Raw genomic sequence first — 19,912 nt, 5'->3', positions numbered from 1 at the left:
CCGGTCCAAATCAATCCAGTGTAATCCTATCCAGTCCAGTCGAGTACAGTCCGTTCCAGTCAAATTCAATCCAAACCTGTCCAATTTCTTCAAATCCAATCCAGTCCAGTTAATTCAAATTCAATCCAGTCCAGTTAATTCAAATTCAATCCAGTCCAGTTAATTCAAATTCAATTCAGTCCAATTCATTCAAATGCAAACCAGGCCAATTCATTGAATCCAGTCCAGTGCATTCAAATCCAGCCCAATTCAATCCAGTCCAATCCAGTCTAATGTATTTCAGTCAAGTGTATTTCAAGGCTAGAACGCGTGTGGAAATGTTACACCGGAGGCAGTGTATGGCTTCTCGCCTACCGTCCCCGTTCTGCGCGCGCATTTGTGCCGCTGAGTGCATGAAAGAAAAAAAAAAAAAGTGGCCGGGGGAAGGCTGCGGTCGGTCTGCTCTGGTGGCTGCGGCTATTCGTCGCGGAAGCGGCGTGTGACGGAAGCCACCGGTGACCCGGCGGCCCGACCTGCCCCGCTGGCCGGAGGCCGTCCAGAGGTCTTCCGGTGCGCCGGCGAACCCTGTGCCGTTTGCGGCTGTAGTAACGCCCCCTCGACGGTCACAAGGGTGATCGAGGGCCGCTCGCGTTTCTGCACATGCAGCCCATCGCATCAGCGTTGGCCGAGATAAGGGGAAACGAGCTGGACGGCTGTGCGTATTGCTTATGAGGGGTGGAGCGAGAAACGCTTGTACACATTTAGGGCACTGGTTCACTTGGGCGCTGCACTGATATACGCTGGTCAGATAACAGGAGGCCCCGTGTTCAGGCATGGTCGTGTCTGTACGTCAGTCTAAGTATTTCTCTTCATCGTCAGTCGGCCTGTACCCACTGCAGGGCAAAGGCCTCCTCCTAACCCTGTCCTATGCCAGCTGGATCCACTGGAATTTCTCAATTTCATCCGCCCACCCAAATAAATATAATATTATGAATAAAAGTGGGGAGAAAGTGGACTGTATGCAGAGATGTAGAGAAGGCGCACAGGCTTCCGAGCGGGCAAGCGTTGTGCATGCCGCCCGGGAAGTAGCTGCGGATAGCTTTGGGCGTGTCTAGGGAGCGCGACGGGTTCTGCTCCGAGGTCGCCACACGCGCAACGCCTGCAGGATGCAGACGTCGCGGTATCGTCGCGCAAGCTGTTTCGTGTCGCTGGCGCAGCAGGACTTCGCTCGCATCTTCTGTTGCGCGGATTGCGTGTTCGGGTCGCGGCATCCGGCGCGTGCGCGACTAGCACCGGCAGACACGAAAGGCCAAGGACGCGGCGCCGGGGACTTTCACTTCTCGCCCCGCATGTGTGCATTCCACGCGCACGAAACGAGGAAGCGGTGTTGGTGGACAGGCGAACCGGGACAAGGTTTCTCCAGCAGCAGCTGTGTTGTTCTAGCCCCGTTCCTCACGTATGTTCCGCCGCAGCCGCTGGGGACACTGGTGCGCCTGGCGCCCCGAGGCCTCGTTCCCGTTTTGGGGCTTCCTGCTCTTGTGGGCGGTCGTCAACCGCCGCTTCCTCGTTTGCGCGCGCTGACGCCCGTGTCCCTTGGGGCTCGCTGTTGATCGGTGGCCCTCTCATCCTTCGCGATTGGTTGTGATCTCGGCGGCGGCTGGAGATAGCGGCCTCACTACGTCGTTGGCGATTTGGAAGGAGCTTGTCTCCCGGGCTTCCCCCGGTTCTGCTGTGGCCGATGTTATGGTGTGGCGAGGCGTTCATTGCCAAAACTGTTCTAAAACAGTTTCCGCCGAGGCTTCCGAGAACGTTAAGGGCTGCCCCGACCACCTCGGCGCACTCCCTGGGGACACACATTCACGTTTGCGCACGTTTGGACGATGACGAGCTTTTAGACCAGGTCTCCTGAGCAGATATTGCAGAAGTGACGAGGAATACAGCCAAGGTTTGTCTTCGCTCCGGTCGCTGGCTGGCTCTAAAGGGCACAGCGCAGTGGTTACCAGTATGAAGATGTAATAGCAGGAACAGGGGTGCTATTGTGTCTAGCTCCTTGTCTGCGTGCTTGTTCCTTCAGAAACGCCCGTTCTGCGCGTTGTTGCGGCACTGCATGGGAATGAGGGTTTGAGGAGAGCTGCGTCGCAGCGAGAGTGGGTCACTGTCAAAGCATGCATGTTTCGTGCGCGCTGAAGACGACGCCGCTTGTATAGGGCTGCCCGCTGGAACTTCGGGGCTATCGTGCCTTTCGGGAAGCATAACACTCTTTTGGTTGTCACCGTCAGCATGATGGAGGCGTAGTTCCATCTCCCAATTGTGTTGTTCACTCCTTGCTTGCCTTTCTCGTCCGTCAATCGACGTAGCAATATTTTTTTTTTCTCTCTCGGTTCTCTTCCGGTCGTGATAAATATGCGCAGTGGACGGAACTTAGTACGAGATAACTGCGCTCTGCTGTGCAGCGGCCAGGCGCCAGAATCAGCTCGATCAGTTGTTCCTTTACGAGCAGTAACAGCAGAGTGTCCGCCCGGTGCGGCTTCGGCCAGGTGTCGTGTTCTTGCTTTTGTGTTTCTGGTCAGTTATGTTCCGCCTACCTGTGTTTCGCGATCAGCTTCTCCGCGGACGTCCTCTTTTCAGCAGCCACACGGCGGCCCGAAAGCCTCGGCAGAAAGAGCGAGCGCTCAGCTTTGCTACTAAGTATAGCGTTTGCGGCGTTCAACGCCGGACGAGCGGAGCTGGGAAAGGTGTCGAACCGGCCGATCGGAGGCCACATGCACCTTGGCTGGCAGCAGCGGGTCCCGGGCCAGCGAAAACAAATACGCGGATAGCTGGGGACCCCGCGCTTTGCGCCAGCTTTCCATCTGGGTCAAGGCGATGAGGATTTATGGCTACGGAGAAGCGGAGAGTCGTTTTCTTCCCGTGTCGGCGGCTGCTGCCATGCACGGTCGTAAAGCGCAAGGGCTTCGATCGAAAGTTCGTATTCTCACGTGCGGATCTGCTCCGAGGGGGAGGGCGTGGTCTGTGTTTCATATTCTCGCCTCCGTCTCACTCACATTCTACGCTATGCTTTTCTTCTAGGGATGTACGTAGGCAGCGGGCTTCTCGGTAGTCACACCTTTTCCACGTGAGACATTCTTCCGGCGCGCGAAAAACACACGGACCAAGACAGAAGAGACAATGCGCGTTTTTCGTGCGCTGGAAGAATGTCTAACAATTTTACTAGGAACCAACTAGCCCAGCTTCGTGCGCTCCGTGATGCCTTTTTCATGGTTGCCCGCGGCGAAAATCGCATTCTGAATTGTTTGGCAGATTCGCAGGGCTGGCTGTTTCTTTAAGGCATGCGGTAACATGCGCAAATAAAGTCTCTCCTCCTTTCGCACGCATCGGTGCGCGCTTTGTTGAGCATCGCTTTTGATCGCCGATGTCTTCCCGATGTTAGGGAGGGAATAATTTTCTTCTTAATTTTGGCTTGCGGGAGCGTTCATTCGCGTGTTCCATTCTTATCATTTCTAGCTGTCCCCTTAATCGAGGGAAAAATAAAAATCTTTCCGCCTGTTCCTCCACTGCAGTGGCGCCTCTGCCGCGTGCGTACACGGTCGGCAAACCTTTACGGAAGACTAAGGGATAACCGTTGCATTTTTCTATGCAATGGCCAGACAGCAACAGACGTTTTGCCCTTGTACATCTCTACGCCCGACCACGTATGTCCGTAGTAAAACGGTCGCCAGGAGGCGTCATTCGTTGTTTTACATTCGCTTGAGAGGATTTAGTGTCCTTCCCCGCCAGTGGTGCGGAGAAATTGGTTCCAGTAGTGGCTCCATAGTTCGCCGACTGAGGCGTAGCGCGTGATTTACTGGCGGTCGTGTATGCACCGTGCGCGTACATCACCGCGCCAGCGTTCCCGGAGGCAGGAGAACAAAGCCCTTCAGTGCCCCCCTTTCACCCCTGCTGCTCGAGAGGCGGATCACCAAGTGTGCGTGGCGCTCTCGAATGGGGGCGCGAGATGTCGACACAGCACCCTAGTCTCTCTCCTAGGCGAGAAATTTGACAGAGGAAAATAATGCTCTCTTCCCTCTGGGCCGAGGAAGGCTTTGAAATTGCCTGTAGTTCAACTGCATTCGCGGGTAGAGCTGTCTCTATGTGCGTTGTGGGCTAGATCCTGGCTCGGTGCTGACCCGACCGAGATAACCTCCGGTGGTCGAAATTAATTTCTTCGATATTTTACCGGCGCGGAGACAGGGGACGAGGAACAAGAAGAGACGACAAATAAAGAAGAATATTTTGTTATTTGACCTGAGAAACTTTTCAGTGAAAAGGCACACAATTCCATTGTGAAGAACTTTAAACCTGTGCGCGCTAATGCGCTTAAGCAGAAGCGCGAAGCGTTAAAGATGGCGGAAGACATGAATTTGGAAGGCCTACGTTCATCGATCATGAAAGCAGAAAGAAATGTTCTAGATATATTTTTTTCAGCAAAAACACATGTAACTGGTATTCCTTTCCGTTACATTGTTACCGAACGGGGCACATGGCAACATGTTGTTTCAAAGTTTTACAAAGCTGTTTATGTTCACTTTCTGTAGAAGATCCATTTCTTGTGCAAAATTCAGTGACAGTGGTAGAATATTTAAAATGCTGTAACCCAGGTGTCTGTGGGATGTTTAGTATAGATGTACAGGATTTATACTATTCATTACCCCATGATCGGCTCCTCCAGTTTGTTAGGAAGTGTATAGAAGAAGACAATGATGAAGAGGCATTCATTTCGAAGTGCGGTGTCTCTGTAGGATCTTTTTTGGAGCTTGTGTCTCTTTATCTAAAATCCACTTTTGTTGAATGGGATGGCAGTTTGTATATTCAAAAAACGGGTATGCATTGGATCAAAAGTAGCGCCTGTACTAAGTAATATATTTCTTTCTGATGTGGACAAAGCTATCGAAAACTGCTTAGGCAAAGACGTAAAACAAGTCTTCAGATATGTGGACGATTATTTGGTTTTTGTTGGAGGCTGTGATCTGAAGACGCAGGTGGAAGAAGTTTTAAATATATTTACCCGTAATGTGTTCGGTCCTAAATTTACTTATGAAACACTGGAAAGAAATCAGCTCGAGTTCTTGGATATGAGACTAGAAGAAAAAGGTGACCATGTGTGCTGGTCATTTCAACAGAGGTCTGAAAAGCCCTTATTAAATTACAATTCAGCACATTCGAAGATAGTCAAGTGCGGCATAGCTGTGTCGTGTTTGGGTTCGGCTATCACAAAATCGTGTGTCCACACTATCGACAGCAGTTTCAGTCAGCAGGTTCGGAGATTAAGGACAGCAGGCTTCCCAAAGGAAGTGATAATACTGGCCTGCAATAAAATCCTGAAAAAGTTAGTCATTTGGTAGGCGGGATCTATCGGGCACAACAAGTAAAAATTAAAAGAATTTATGCGGTAATACCGTACGTTCACAAGCTATCCCACAGGCTCACACAAGTTGGCAATAGATATGGGGTTAAAGTGTTGTTTTCGGCTCCCAACAGGCTGGTAAAGATTTGTGCTATGGTAGATAGGAGACGCAAAAGAACAAAAACAAAAAACTAGCGAAGGATGTCAAGTAAAACATGAGCTGCGTTTTGTGCCATGTGCAGAAGGAGTAGTCTATGACATTCCCTTTACATGCGGGAAGAGGTGTATATGGCAAACGGGGTAATGCATCAATACACGCCTCCGCCAGCATAAAACGTCTTTGAAAGGAGTGCCCTCATCCAACTTAGCACTACATTACAGAGATCTTAATGATCCTGATTCATCGAAGCTGTCGAAAAAAGCATGCACTCCGATCCTTGATAAAGCTAAGATTATTTTCAGGAATCAGAACAAATTGACCAGAGAACTCAGTGAAGCCTATCACATCCATAAAAATAGTGACACGTGCGTTAGCACACCTTCAGTAATTATCAATGATTGTGAACTGTCATATTTGGATCCATAGCTGTATGTTTTGGTTCTTTGGTGGGAAGGGATAGCGCATGCGCTTTTGGTTGTCATGTGAGAACATATTTCCTTGTATGTTTCATTAAACCTTCAGTTGTTAGACTGAGCGCTTGTCTCTTCTTGTTCCTCGTCCCCTGTCGCCTCGCCGGTAAAATATCGAAGATGAACCAACTAGCTCAAATCTCTGTGTTACTAAAATTAATTTCTATCTCATTCCTACTAGTCGATGTGCACCTTTGGGTGTAAAAATTAGCCATGTGGTTCAGCAGAGTGTGGGAGAGATAAACAACTGTACAGCCAGCGTTTCGCAGCCTTAATAGTGCACATTGTCATAGAGCTTTGTCGTCTCTGTACTCGTCTAGGTGAGGCGCGGGTGCAAAGGAGGTGGATGAAAGTGTGTAATGCAGACATTTAAATGTGTTCGTCGGCAGTAACAACCATGAAGACATGTGAGAGGGCGAGAGGAGGCAGCGCACCGCAAACGGAAGGGCACATCGAAAATCAACATTCGATTCCACACTGTTCCATCCTCGAGCAGTGCTCCGTTCTTACGCCGCGGGTCATCTTGGAGAATGCGGTGATCGTTAGTTCGACTACTGGCTCGGGCAGCGAGCGCCATATTCCGATGACAAGTATCGACTGGACAGCGTCGCAAGTGGTCGAAATTGTTCGGCGCCCTCAGTTGCATTTCCCGTTCCGGTGATTTCGTTCGTCTTGGAATCGGGATTCCCTTGGCGGTTCTAATTCGCAAATTCACGCTTACCCGATGACTGCTGGTACGGTGACTATTTGCGACGTAAATATTACAAGAAAAAAAAATCTATGAAAGAGACTGACAAAATACTGTCAGACGAAGTCAGCACAGAGCTCTGAACGCTTACTTTTAATTAAAATCTGTCTCCGCCCTCAGGGGTAGGGCAACCAGTAAGGTAGCAAAATTTATATATCTGTGTGGTGCCTGAAATTAACGTCAAAACTCGAATTCTGATCTGAGTCTGATAGCGTAGTTTTGTGATGTGGGTAATGATGCAGAAAATATATCTGACGCCGGTATCGTTCAAGAACACAACAGATGTTGCTTCTGTGATTAATTTTTTATCACTCAGCATGATTACGTCGTAATGATATCACAAATTCAATACTATACTTTTTCGGTCGACCAAGCGCTGGCCTGCCCTATATTCTGCAGTTGTACCCCATGCGAGCATAACTTCATGTCGTTTAAATGTGCACAGTTAAGCCGTCTGCGCCGGGCGTGGCTTTCTTAAACACGCACTCGTTGCTCGCACATCGATCGGCATGCTATTAATGCGTGCTATTGCAATACAAGTTGAAAGGGGCGCATTATATGCCATAGTACTTTTGTGTATTTGTGGAGCTTTTTACGCGAGAGCGTATACGGGCCCAGTGTCGCAGAAAAAGAAAGCGCAGTGTTGCTTCCGCAACGATAAAAATCCTGTCTCCACTGGGAATCGAACCTCCATCTCCCGGATCCCCAGCCGAACGCTTTCAACAAATACGCCACGCCCGGGATCGTAAAATAGCGTACTTCTGCTTGCCTACCGTGAGGATGATAGTAGCGATGATAGTGACGGTGCATTTAGTGGATAATGATAACGAGAACAAACGTGACGCACCCTGTGCAGCAGCAACGCTAAGGCTTTCGCGTTTCTGTAGTGTAGATTCAACAATGCTCTCGGAATATTTTTTTATTAATGTTTGAGCTGTTACCTCTAAAAGAATTTGGCCCCTTTGGTGCCTTAGTGGCAAACTCGGGAGTGCGCCTTGTTCAGTCATTTGAAATATTTGAGTGATGTTATATAAAAAAAATGAAAAGAAAAGATTAGAGGGCCTCTTATAGCCCTAAGGAGAGAACGGCGAAAGCCTACCCTTCCTCTCCTATCAGTTGCCTGTTATCGGCGTTTGTTGCTGTGCTACATATAATTAAAATTGGTGTACAGGAAAAGAAATGCGTAGTATATGTCGCACTTTCTCCGGCATGTGTTAGTTTGGACGGTACACCATCGCTCCTGTTGCGTAACGTTCTTTGGCGCGCGTCCAAGTGTGGGATGGCAGGAACGCTAGACAAGAACACGGAACCTCGCGGAATCTCGAGTACAGATCCCATTGATAGATCTCGCGCACGGGATTTCATTGCATGGGCCTAGAAAGGTATTCGCCTTAAGATGCTGTGCGCTCTTCATTCGCATATCTTTAGTTTCTCTTTCTTTTTGCTCGAGTCATCGGAAACTCTCTCATCTTCTTGCTGCGAAAGATAAGCTCAGCATTCGTAGCGCTTGTTTTACCCCTATAGCTGTTTGTGCGTTGTGAAACGGCGAAGAGCCGTCAACCAGATGTCTTCTGCTCGGTTGACATGTCGCGAAAATGATGCGAAACGCCCTTTTCTATTGTGCGTCGAGTAAAAAAACAAAAAGAAAATAATGTCGTGGAGCTGTCTCTGTTTTTTCTTTTCTTTTTTTTTTCTTTTTTCTTTTTTTTTTTGCGCTGTTATGTGGTGTCACTCCGCTCCTGTCCACGGCATCTGTACTTTTCTTTTACCCTTCTATTTGCATGCGGTAAACATTGCTTCTTCTTGGCCAATCTTAGGCGCCGTTTCTGTTTTGCGGCTGTTCGGCTGTCATTGAGACTTCGTTCAAAACCTCGACCGCGATTCGTCCGCGCTCTCGGGCCAATCGGAGAGCGCCTGCAGTGGCTCCATGATGGGCGAACGCCGCCTGCTGGTGCTGCCGCGGTGCGGCGAATGAGGCGAACCGCGGAGGCCAATATGGCGGCGCCCTGATCGGCACCAGTCGGCGACGCGACGCTTGGCCGAGCCGGTCGACCAGCGCAAAAGCGGCGAGGAGATCGGACGGTGCAGATCGCGCGCACGCTTGCTCTTTTTCGCTTGTTCGCTTCCTCACGTGTGCGCGCAGCGGTTGTGAAGCTGCCTAGTGCTGAGTTGTTGGACTGTGTGCGGCTGTCAACGTGATCTTCATCTCACGGGTGCGGATGCGCCGCTTCTGAGTTGGAGGAGGAGGAGGGTGCAGAACCCGTGGATTTACCTGTCTTTTCGGCGTTTTGGAGAAATCCTTCGGAGGTACACCCGCCGCTAGCGTCGCCGGTAAGTGTAGAAAGCGAGGCCGCGGTGGTTCGTGGCGCAATTGAGATTTCCCGCTAATCCTAATTGCGTCCACGAAATCTCCGTGACGTACTTGTTCTTATTGGCTGGAGGCCCGGTATAGCGCAGCTGGCGGGGACTCGCTCTCACCTTCCCTTTTTATTTTATTTTTATTATTTTGTTTTTCGCGAGAGCCCAACTCTGCGGGTCACGTTTCTACTCAGCTGACAGCGTTGGGGGCACCGATTGCGGGAACGCGGCGGAGTTTTTGCCTGTACCATTTTTGCGCACAGCGTGAGCTGATTTGCACGCTGCAGTCACTCACTTCTCACCAGTTCTAAGCACATTTCTCGAGGGGAAAAAAAAAAAGATGCGGAGACTGGAACGTTGTGTTTCGCAAAGGTGATTTCGTTCAGTCGGCGAAGTTAACCGAGGCCTACCACCAGCGCTGACCTCGTTGTACCTGGTTCTCGCATTTGAACGTTGTGGCCTAATCGCTTTTGGGTGAGGCGGCCAACTTCGCACGGCTATGGTCATCGGAATAATGGTGGGAATTTTTTCTTTTCTGTACAGAAGGGGGAATCTGCCAGTCGGAAGTGAGCGTTAAGCCGTTCGGCCCATATCTGCATTGGTTTATTGAGCCTCTGCTTTACACTCTGACTATGGAAACCTATCGGAGAGAGACTGAAGGACTCTGGCAGCTCTAAAGCACGTACAATTTACGTGCACTGAATGGATCTGAATCTTGCGGCGCTGTAAACATCTGCACCAGCAGAATGAGCGCTGTGGCAATTTTATGCGTTTCTTTTTTTTGCCACTGCGGTTTTTCGCAGTTATGTAACATGTGAGAAAGTGGCGCGCGCGTTCTGTGAATATTACGTCGTATTTCCCGCGACGTTTTTGCGTTGCTGTTTCGTGCCTCAAAACTGAATGGTTAGAAACTACGCGAGGTTTATGCCGGTCTCGAGGGTAACGTTGCATATCGTTGTATGTGTCGGAGAGTGTTAGAAAGCCGTGGCCCGTATTTAACTCATTTTGCGATGATCAGCGGTGGCTGGGATGCGCGTACAAACTCTTCACGGGTTTATGGACATATGCAGCCTTTTCTTATTTGTGTCCAACGATCATGCACCTCGAGCCAGCCTTGTTGCTGCTTGTGTCGCACGACCCGCGCATCTTTTCCCAATTTTCTGTTCGTCATCTCTCTGTAGATAGAGCTTCCGCGATGCTCCTGACCACACTGAGTTGGGGTGTACCAGGTAATGGCGCGCGGAAGAGTCGGAAGTGGACGTGGAAAATACCTATAGCGGGGCGACTAAAAATGAAATTGACGGCATACTGTGTTCTAACCCCGTCATTATGCAGGGTGTTGAGGTAATCGGAAAGGTGCAATGCAGTGACCACAGTATCGCATTAGTCTAGATCTTAAGAGAGAACGGAGCAGATTAGCATGAAAGGAGTACAACAACGAATTAGCAGTGAGAGAGAGGGCAGAAGAATTGAAGATTTCACTACAGAATAGATATTCAACTTTAACCTGACGACCTCAGTTAGAAGCGATGAACGATACCTTCAGAGGTATCATTACTGTGGGCGGTAGGATAGTTAGAGAGGATACCAGTAAGCTGTCTAAAGAGACGAAAGATTTGATTAAGAAACACCAGAGTATGAAAGCTTCCAACCCAACAGACAGGATAAAACTGAGAGATATCAGAGCTCGTCAGTGGTCGACATAAGGAAGCATAACATGAGGAAAATTGGGCAAATATCAGATGTATGCGCTAAGGGACAATATCATCACGAATATGGACAGCATAGTCAAAGTATCCCAGGAGTTCTATACAGATCTCTACAGTAGCCAAAGTAGTCACGACAATAACGAGATAGGCAGTAGTGAAAAACAGACGTTCCGCCGGTGACGAAGTACGAGGTTATGAAAGCTTTAGATGCTATGATAACAGGGAAAACGGCTGGGGAGGATCAGATAACTAGAGATTTGGTAAAGGACGGGGGGATATCGTGCTAGAAAAACTGGCTACCCTCATATAAAGTGCCTGATGACATCGAAAATACTGGAATCATTAAAAAACGCTAATCTAAAATTATTAATTCATACAAAAGGGGACGCTAAGGACTTCAAAAATTGCAGGGCGTTGGACTTATCATATGCTACATATAAGGTGTTTGCTACGGTAATCGCTAACAGAATTAGTACAATCCTAGACTGCAATCAGGCAAAGGATCAAGCAGGTTTTCGGAAACAGTACTCTACCATCGATCATATCCATACCTTCGACCAGGCGATAGAAAAATTATCTGAATATAACCAGCCCTTATACATAGCATTCATTGATTACGAAAAAGCATTTGACGCAGTAGAAACCTCGGCGGTCATTCAGGCGATGCGAAATCAGGGTGTAGTCGAGCTGTATGCGAAAGTACTGGAAGATATCTATAGTGGCTGCACAGCAGCCATAGGTGAACATAAATAAAGTAACAAAATCACCATAAAGGTGTTAGGCAAGCAGACACTTTCTCTGTACTATTAGCAGTTTGCTTAGAGGAAGTATTCAGACGTAGATTGAGAGCAGTTAGGGATAAGGATCGATGGATAATACCTCAGTAAGCAGCGATTCGCTGATGACATTGCTTTGCTAAGTAACTCGGGGCATGAACAGCAAAGGATGATTGGTAATGTTCAACATCCTCGGAAAGGAAAAGCAGTTTACAATAAGTAGTGAAGCACTGAAAGTGGTAGGCGAATGTCTACTTAGGGCAGGTAGTAACCGCAGATCCGGACCATGGAAAGGAAATAACACGACGAATAAGATTGGGATGGAGCGCATTTGGCAAGCACTCGCAGATTAGGACTAGCAGCCTACCGGTATCGCTCAAGAGGAAAGTATACAACAGTTGCATCTTGCCTGTACTCACCTACGGTGCTGAAACGTGGAGGCTAACCAAGAGAGTTCTACTTAAGTTTAGCACAACGCAGAGGGCTATATTGAACGAAAAGTGGTAGGTACAACGTTAAGAGATAGGAAGCGCGCAGAGTGGGTCAGAGAAATAACTCGAGGTAATGACATTCTAGTGGAAATGAAGGCGAAGAAATTGGCATGGGCCGGACATTTAGTGCAAAGAGAGGATAACCGATGGTCGCTTAGGGTAACAAAATGGATTCCAAGGGAAGGAAAGCATAGCAAGGGGCGGCAGAACATTAGGTGGGCGGATGAGGTTAAGAAGTTCGCAGGGGTCGAGTGAATGCAGCTAGCACAGGACCGGGTTAATTGGGGCAATAGGGAAGAGGCTTTCGCCCTGCAGTGGGTATAGTCTGGCTGATGAGGATGAATAATAGTGGAAATACAGACGAGGAACTGCACAGACACGACGCTATTTGCAGGAAATGTGATGCGCCTTATTTCCACTGCTCCAGCGCATCGAGTTCTGAGTTGTAGCTCCTAGGTATAGTTCCTTGATGGGTCACTTTACCGACGTGCGCCAGTATTCCACTCTGAATATAGAAATCAGCACTCCCGGAAGAGTTTTCTTTTTCGCGCATATTCCTTCTCTCTTTGCAACGCTTCTCGAATCCTCGCTCGTTCCTTTCACCAGACTTAGTTCGTGGAAAATGCAGCGATTGTATTTTCAAAGCGTGCAAGCCGTTTTTGATACACCCAGATTGTTTTCCCCCCGCCTCAGGCACGTGGGAATCGTGGATTAGCGCCTGATAAGCCGGTATAGCAACAATCCCGAAATGAACGCGTGAGCTTTTGGAGCCTAGTTTGTGGAAACAAAATGCTTGAGTCGACTTGTGACGCATACTTGACTGCTATGTAAGAAAGTATCACATCCAAAACTCCTGTCGCATCAGTTGCTAATCCTATTGATGAATATTATATCGCGTGTTTGGGGTTAATCAGGCGGGGGCTCTTCATTTTGCCATAAAGAGTAGACAAAATCTGTGTCGAAATTTCCGGAGCCCTCCACTACGGCGTCTCTCATAGCCTGAGTCGCTTTGGGACGTTTTTGTGTCCGTGGTGTGAGGAACGACGGCATTTTAAACGTGAAAGTTGAGACAGAGGCAAGAAAAGTTCGCATCGTCGATGCAGTTGTGTTCAGGTACCTATCACGAATGATCCAGTATTAGTGAGCGAATTAATAATATTAATAAAGTGTATTTGGACGCTGTGGCTCAATATGACCCGTAAACAATACCGCTGTTTCCGACTACCTTTAATGGCGCCGAGGACCGGTAAAAGTTGGTCTCTATCGTTGTAGGCTACCGCGCATTTCGATTTCAGAGACCACTCTCGCCGAACACGGAGCTGTGAGAAACTGGTGAGGACCAGAAGAGCGAAATAGATCTCGCCATCACCGACTGATTTCGCGAGTGAAATTTTTGCCGTCGACGCCTTCTTAAATTTTCTTTTTGCTTTGGTATCAAAGGCTCATCTCCGCCATTCACCCGAATTCGGTGGCAGTCCCGTTGTTTTGGGTAAGCACGTCACGAGTTTGAATCGACTGGAGGTGGGACTATTTTTACGCCTAGTTTTTCTCGGCGATAAATATCTCTCTTACTCCGGGCATAAGTGAACACAGCCAGGAGGAGCTAGAAAATCATTTTTCACCGAGGACAGTGGGATTGGAAGGGGTGGATTTGACTTTTTGTCTCTCTTCATTATTCTCAGTGCTTGCTAAATTCTTCCAAACACTGTTTTCGCCGAACGCTTCAATTTTTGGTTCCCCTAAGGGCTGAAGACGCTATCGATATTAATTAAGTTTAGCTTTATTTGACTCACCTCCTTGTGAAAACCGGGCTCGTATCGCCGACCATACCGCGATTTTTTTATAACGTTGTTTGTTCCTCAGATTTTCTTATTTGTTTTTCGCTTTGTCCTTGTTCTGCGGCACTCGTACGTATGTGCTGAAGGGCTTTTGATGCGTCATATGACAATAGCGTTGTGTACAGTTATTGCATGGTAAAGTTGCCTGTCATTTTTGTACCGTTTCACCGACTATTTGTGACCTGTATGGGGAGCACGTTCTCCGTCAAAACACTATTCTTTTTTTTTTTTTTTTTTGTCTATGCCTCCCTGCCTAATGCAGCCCTGTTGAAATGGAGATTTATGTTTCGTGGAGGCACGTGGATACTAAAGGACGAAATATGTGGCGGGTCATCACTCAGCTACAAAAGATATTGGCATTTCTCGGCAGTGGAAGCAACCAGGCAGTGTATGTATTTCAATCGTCTATGATTGGAAGCCTGATGAAAGGGCTCCGAAAGCTCGATGTAGGCGCCCTTTCTCCCCGTGTATCGGTGTATTTATTTCTATATGCGATGAGGGGGCCTGCTGAATTTTTGCCTTGATATTAAGATGGCGAAGTGCGCCTAGAGGAACGTGGATTTCAAAACTTATGGCAGATAAAAGTGTTGTTTGACGTATACTATATACTGCATATTGCAACCCCCTCATATCACTGTGCGCCCCTTTACATGACCCTCACTGTGGCTGGGTTTATTTGTTCATTCACTGAATAATCTTTTTTATTATTATCCCGCCTTATATTACCTCTTTATAGCCTTGCAACTAGCTGCTCGGCCTATAGGATAGGAACACAGTGCATCATATTTTTAGTCGTCCATGGTTCTCTTACGAGGCCAGTACGTTTTATCATCCCTGAATCCGAGTTCAAAAACCGCAGAACCTAACGGATTGGATCTTTCTGTTTGTATAACCATTGGTCGTTTGGGTGAAGCGAGTTTATTGCTTACTGCAGAAAGAATATATGAGCATAATTCTCAAATAGTTGTTTCCTGTTGAGTTTGAGTACGTCCACTCGCTGTTCGTCTCTGTCTGACTGGTGCGAAGGTGAAGCAGGGCAGTGGTTAGGGATTTCTGCAACTGAGCTTTGGTAGTTCGATGGAGGCAAAGTGCAAAAACGGTTTCCAGCGTGCTCCGTGGTGTTCTTCCACGTTTAAGTCTTCCAGGTGGCCATACATTAATCCGGAGCCTTCCACTGCGGAGTACCTCGATAGATGCATGCCGCACCAGTTATTGGTTGCCGACCTCCCCCTCACGCGCGCTTCGTGCGAGCTTTGCGACCGTTAGAGCGAGGTTAAGGTCAAATCTTAGCTAAGCTCTAAGCTCAAATCTTACCAATATGGTCGCCTGGTGTAATGAGTGGGGAATGAAAATTAACACTGAAAAATCTGTCCTACTTCGCGTTACCAAAAAAAAAAAAAAAGCTTACATTTTTTTATTCTATAGAAGGCATGCTGTTAACTGACGTCACTACGGCGTTTCTCATAGCCTCAGTCGCTTTGGGACGTTAAGCCCCGCAAACGAAAGCAAACCAATTCCCATATCAAGAGACATCTGCTCATCCGCGTTTCGCAAGCTTTGGTTACTGCAACATAAGCTTAAAGACGTGTTGAAAATCTTGCCTGTGCATCCTTAATTAGATCCAAATTCGAGTACGCATGCGTCATCTGGGACCCACAAAGTTAAACATTTAGCGAAGATCTGTTCGTTTTATCTACAGTCGCTGTGAGTCTGTTTCAAAACTAATGCACGGTCATGGTATCAGAACCCTGCATCTGAATTTTTAGTATTTATTACTCAACCACAAACTTAATTGCTCGAAACTTATTGAAATTTTTGTTCTTTCCCCGAACTGTTCATGTCTGGCATGATTTACCTGAACATTTTCTTCACTCGCTCGACTCCGTTGGCAGTGTGCTGCTATCTAATGATGGATGTTATCCATTTGTCTTTTTGTTTTTGTAGCACCGCATCAATTCATTTTATTTCTCTCTCTTTTTTTTTTTTTTTTTTACTTTTTGTGCCCTGGTCATGTACTATTGCTTCCACTTCCTGTATGCTGTGCTTGTATTTCATTTGCTCTACGTCGTGTAAGCCCCTCCTGCCTGAGCCTTCACCAGCAGTATCTTATAAATAAAGTAATTAAGACGCGCTTGCCGAGGTCTGCCGAAGATCGGCCCGATCTGCGGGCAGCGCAAAAATAGCCGCCAGGTGGTCCCTCCAGCCCGCACCGAGTGTGTGATGCGCGCGTCCCATCTGACCCACTGCGAGGTCGCATTTTCTAACCGCCGCGCTTTGATTCTGGGTCAGCGTCTCTGGGAGCCGAGAAAGTCTGCCCCCAGCCGTTGTTGATGGGCCATCTGTTCCTCCCCCCGAGCATCTTTCTCTACGGCCTCCTCCTGAGGGATATAATAAAGGGGGGATGTAAACTGCACACGTACGGGGAAAGAAAGGGCGAATCTCCCCGCGTGCGTTGAACCCGGCCGCGTTGCGCTGCTTCCCCACGGTGCAGCCAGGAAACTACGGTTATCGCGGCTACTGGGCTACCCTTGACAGTTCCTGCGCTTGGTTTGCGAGCAAACGCTTCCGCCATGGTGTGGTCGTCCTCGGTTGCCGGCGAAAACGGAAGAACCCGGCAGGTGCAGGAAAAGAGACCCAGCTGTTGTCAAAGTACAGCGCACATACGCGGCCGGAGAAGAGTATTGCGCTTATTTTTGTACATTGTAACCAACTCGGGTTGTCTACCTTTTCCCGGGGGGCAGAAGGCATTCGGCGAGCTCCAGTGATGATAAGCGTTTGCCTCGTACGCACAGTGCGCGGTCAAGACATGAAACATACGCTGGTTAGTTGCAGGAAGTGCTGCGGTGCGTTATACCACCGTTACTAGAATAGTAACGTTGCGTTATACATCGTCCCGCGTAAGCGGCGCCGCCATCGGCATATTTGAAAAATGTATACGATGCACCGGCCGTCGTCCATGCAGGTACGCAGGGGCCATTTTTTCCAGTGGCAGAAATCGTAGCTGAGCACTCTGCTTACCTGTGAGGTCGAGCTCTCGACGTCGTCTTGTCGTTGTGGCACATTTTACTCGGCGTTGATGTGGGGCTGCGCCATCTGGGGGACTTCGTCGCCCCGGAACCCTCCACGCGTTGATGCTTCCTGAAAAAGTTAAGGCGTGGTTATTCTGGCTCAGCTGTATGCGTGGGTAGCGGTTCTGCGCTGCGTTAACTGAGCGCTATGTTTTTAAATGGTTCAGTATTCTCGAAGTGCTCAAAAGTGGCACAATGTGGGTTTACCAGAGCGATATAAAACAGACCGAGCAGATCGCTCTCACGGTTCGTTTTTTTTTTTAAGACGATGGCATTAAAGGCCTCGTTTTCAAGTGGCGGTACGCAGATGACATGACCAGGTTCTGATTTGTCAATGAGTGACACCACGCCACATCACCCTCCGAGAACCCTGCGTACAGCCAGACACCCTAATCCTGGGCCGCGCCTTACGACTGATATGCGCGAGGTAATTGTGGCGCAGAACTTAGTCATTGCGCAAATAGCAAAGTGCATGTACTTGAACGAGGGCAAGAGCCAGTAATGTCGTCGCATCGTAGCCTTAAAAAATCAGTATATTCAACTAATTTTTGGGTACGCGTTTCCGTTGTTTGTAATGATATATGTAATACATTGCAGTACATGGCTCGTGCTATGTGATATTAGCCTACGACTGCTAAGCAGGTTGAAATCGAGCTTTTATCACCAGTTTGGTTTCAACACTCGAGCAATGACTGTGTTGTCAAAGTCAAATCTAAGTTACTTAAGGGAAAAAAAAAAAATGCCGACGATTACGTTACTTCCTAATGCAGCTCACCAGCTGTTTCACCTTTTTCGATAGATTGAGGCAAATATTTCGGGCAAGACATGTACAGTTACAGACAACTATTTTATTTTTCACACATATTCCTTCAAGAAACACTCCACTAACAGTTCTTGACTGTCATGAAGGAAGCTTTGTGGCCGGAGAAATTAAGAGAGCAATTAAGTTATCGGGAGGTTGAGGGAGGCAGCGCGTAGGCCCATAGGAACGTTGCGCGGCGAACAGACTAATGCCACAAGCCGCAGACGAGGAGAAACAACCTTCGCAAATATCTTAAGCTGACTTGAAAGCGCTGCAGCCAAAGTTAGCAATCGTCTCGTCGAATTTCTAGCAGTATGTTTTAAAGGAAAATGAGGGCGGGCCAGGTCGTCCTCGAAAGCCAAGCTGCTGGAGATCCGGACTACCAAACTAGCTGTATATACGCAAACTACATGATGCTTTTCTCTTTGAATGTGTGAATTCTCGGTTACTGTACCCTGCAGTTCGGTCTGGGCGCTCGCATTATCCATGATATATTATCTTTGCAGTGAAAGCTTGAGGTTATCCGGTACCGTTCCGGTCTCCCAGTAAGAATTAATGATGTCGAGAAGGGCATCCTGGGCTGCCGAGTCGAGATTGCGAAGCTCCTGCCAACTAACTCGGTCATGCCCGGGTGTGGCGCGAGCTCGGCCTCTTCCGAGGGCTGCTTGCAGTTCTCCCTTTGAGAATGGGCGATCCAGGTCTGGATCAGGGTTTCCGACTGGGAAAATGGAAACTGCTGGTGGAGGCGTTAGGCTGGCGTGTGGGAAAAATGTGCGTATAACTTCATCTTCAACATCAGCCGGGTTGCCATTGAGAAGGAGATCGGCGAGAGGTGGTGCCCCGCGTGCCTTGCCATTTAGGCCACGAAAGATGCGCCAAAGTTGTGATAGGCCCGGTACTTGTCCAAGACGGTCGCATGTAGAGTGCCAAGCCTCACTTTGCAGGTGAAGCTGGTATGCCCGGATAAGCTTGAATTGTCGTCGAAGAAGCACGAAGAGATCTTTGTGACGTTTTCCGCGTGTCCGAAAACGTTGCGTGAGGTGATCTGCGCGACGCCAAAGGTTAGCCAGGTGAGCATCCATGCCAACTGTGGAATCGTCACAGGGGATATATTCGAGAGCTTGAGTGCGGGCATCTCGGAGTACAGACAGGAAGGAGTCAATATCCGAGAAGGGGGTCGTAGTATTAGCACGAAACTTGTCCCAGTTGAAAAACGAACGTGTTGTCCGAACGCGAAGACATTTACGATTGAGAGTGAGCAAGATGGGCAAGTGATCACTACCCCAAGAATTAGAAAGGACTTCCCAGCGCCGAAGAAGACGCGGTGATGAGAATGTAAGGTCCAGTGTAGTGTCTGCTTGAGAGGGATGGAGACCGATACGGGTCGGCACGTTAGGTTCGTTGCACAGGGTAAGAAGAGTTTGATCAAGGGCATCATATAGGTGTTTACCACGTTGGTTAGGCTGAGATGAGCTCCAGGCTGCGTGATGTGCGTTGAAATCTCCGCCAATAAGAATAGGATAAGGGTGTGCTGCGTTTTCAAGGTCAGGGAGCCAGGAACAGGGTTCTGCCATGACGTTACCTGGCCGGAAATAGGCCGATGCTACGACGAAAGGTTTTTGGCCAGGGGGGAAGATTTTTACTGCAACAATCTCACGAGTGGAAGAGCAAAGGGATTGAAGCGAGAGCTGAGTGGAAGGACAATCGTTTCGGATTAAGACGGCCGCCTGTCCCTCTGAACGGCCGTTTTTATGTTGGATAGTAGGTGTCTGGTAAGTGCAGTAACCAGGAATTTTACAAGGACCGCGCGTTTCTTGAAGAAGTATGAAAAGAGGACGGCGCTGAGGCACAAATGTACGAAGGGTAGGACCGTTCTGATTGAAGCTTCTGCAGTTCCATTGAATCCCATGAGCCATAGTGCTCATGAAAGGGGCACAGATTTACGGCGCTTACTATATATAGTCTGTGAGTGTGGTACGTTGGAACTCCTCAAACATAGTCTGCAGATGGCTCTGCATGGAAGTGAGGGCAGCAGTAAGAGTTGCATTCACTTCCTTTCGCAGAGTTTCTTCCAGCTTCTGTGTCTCTTGGGCGCGTTCCTGTCGGATTAGCCCGAGCATGTGGGTATAG

At 48.4% G+C, this 19,912-nt stretch overlaps 2 protein-coding genes across 4 annotated transcripts in view; both read left to right on the top strand.

The window, feature by feature from the left end:
- Positions 1-19,912, top strand: part of LOC146187428 (uncharacterized) — a 148,514-nt gene that overhangs the window by 62,788 nt on the left and 65,814 nt on the right. The window lies entirely within an intron of this gene.
- Positions 8,763-19,912, top strand: part of LOC146187427 (protein roadkill-like) — a 180,455-nt gene continuing 169,305 nt past the window's right edge. The window contains exon 1 of the mRNA XM_084607689.1: positions 8,763-9,071. The gene's annotated coding sequence lies outside the window, so the exon portion shown is untranslated. The remainder of the gene's footprint in view (positions 9,072-19,912) is intronic.

This window comes from Amblyomma maculatum, chromosome 6, assembly GCF_055883805.1.
Source record: "Amblyomma maculatum isolate TAMU_Amacu chromosome 6, ASM5588380v1, whole genome shotgun sequence".
NCBI classification, from domain to species: Eukaryota; Metazoa; Arthropoda; class Arachnida; order Ixodida; family Ixodidae; genus Amblyomma; species Amblyomma maculatum.
The sequence above is the reverse complement of the archived record's forward strand: the minus strand, read 5'-3'. Positions and strand labels throughout refer to the sequence as shown.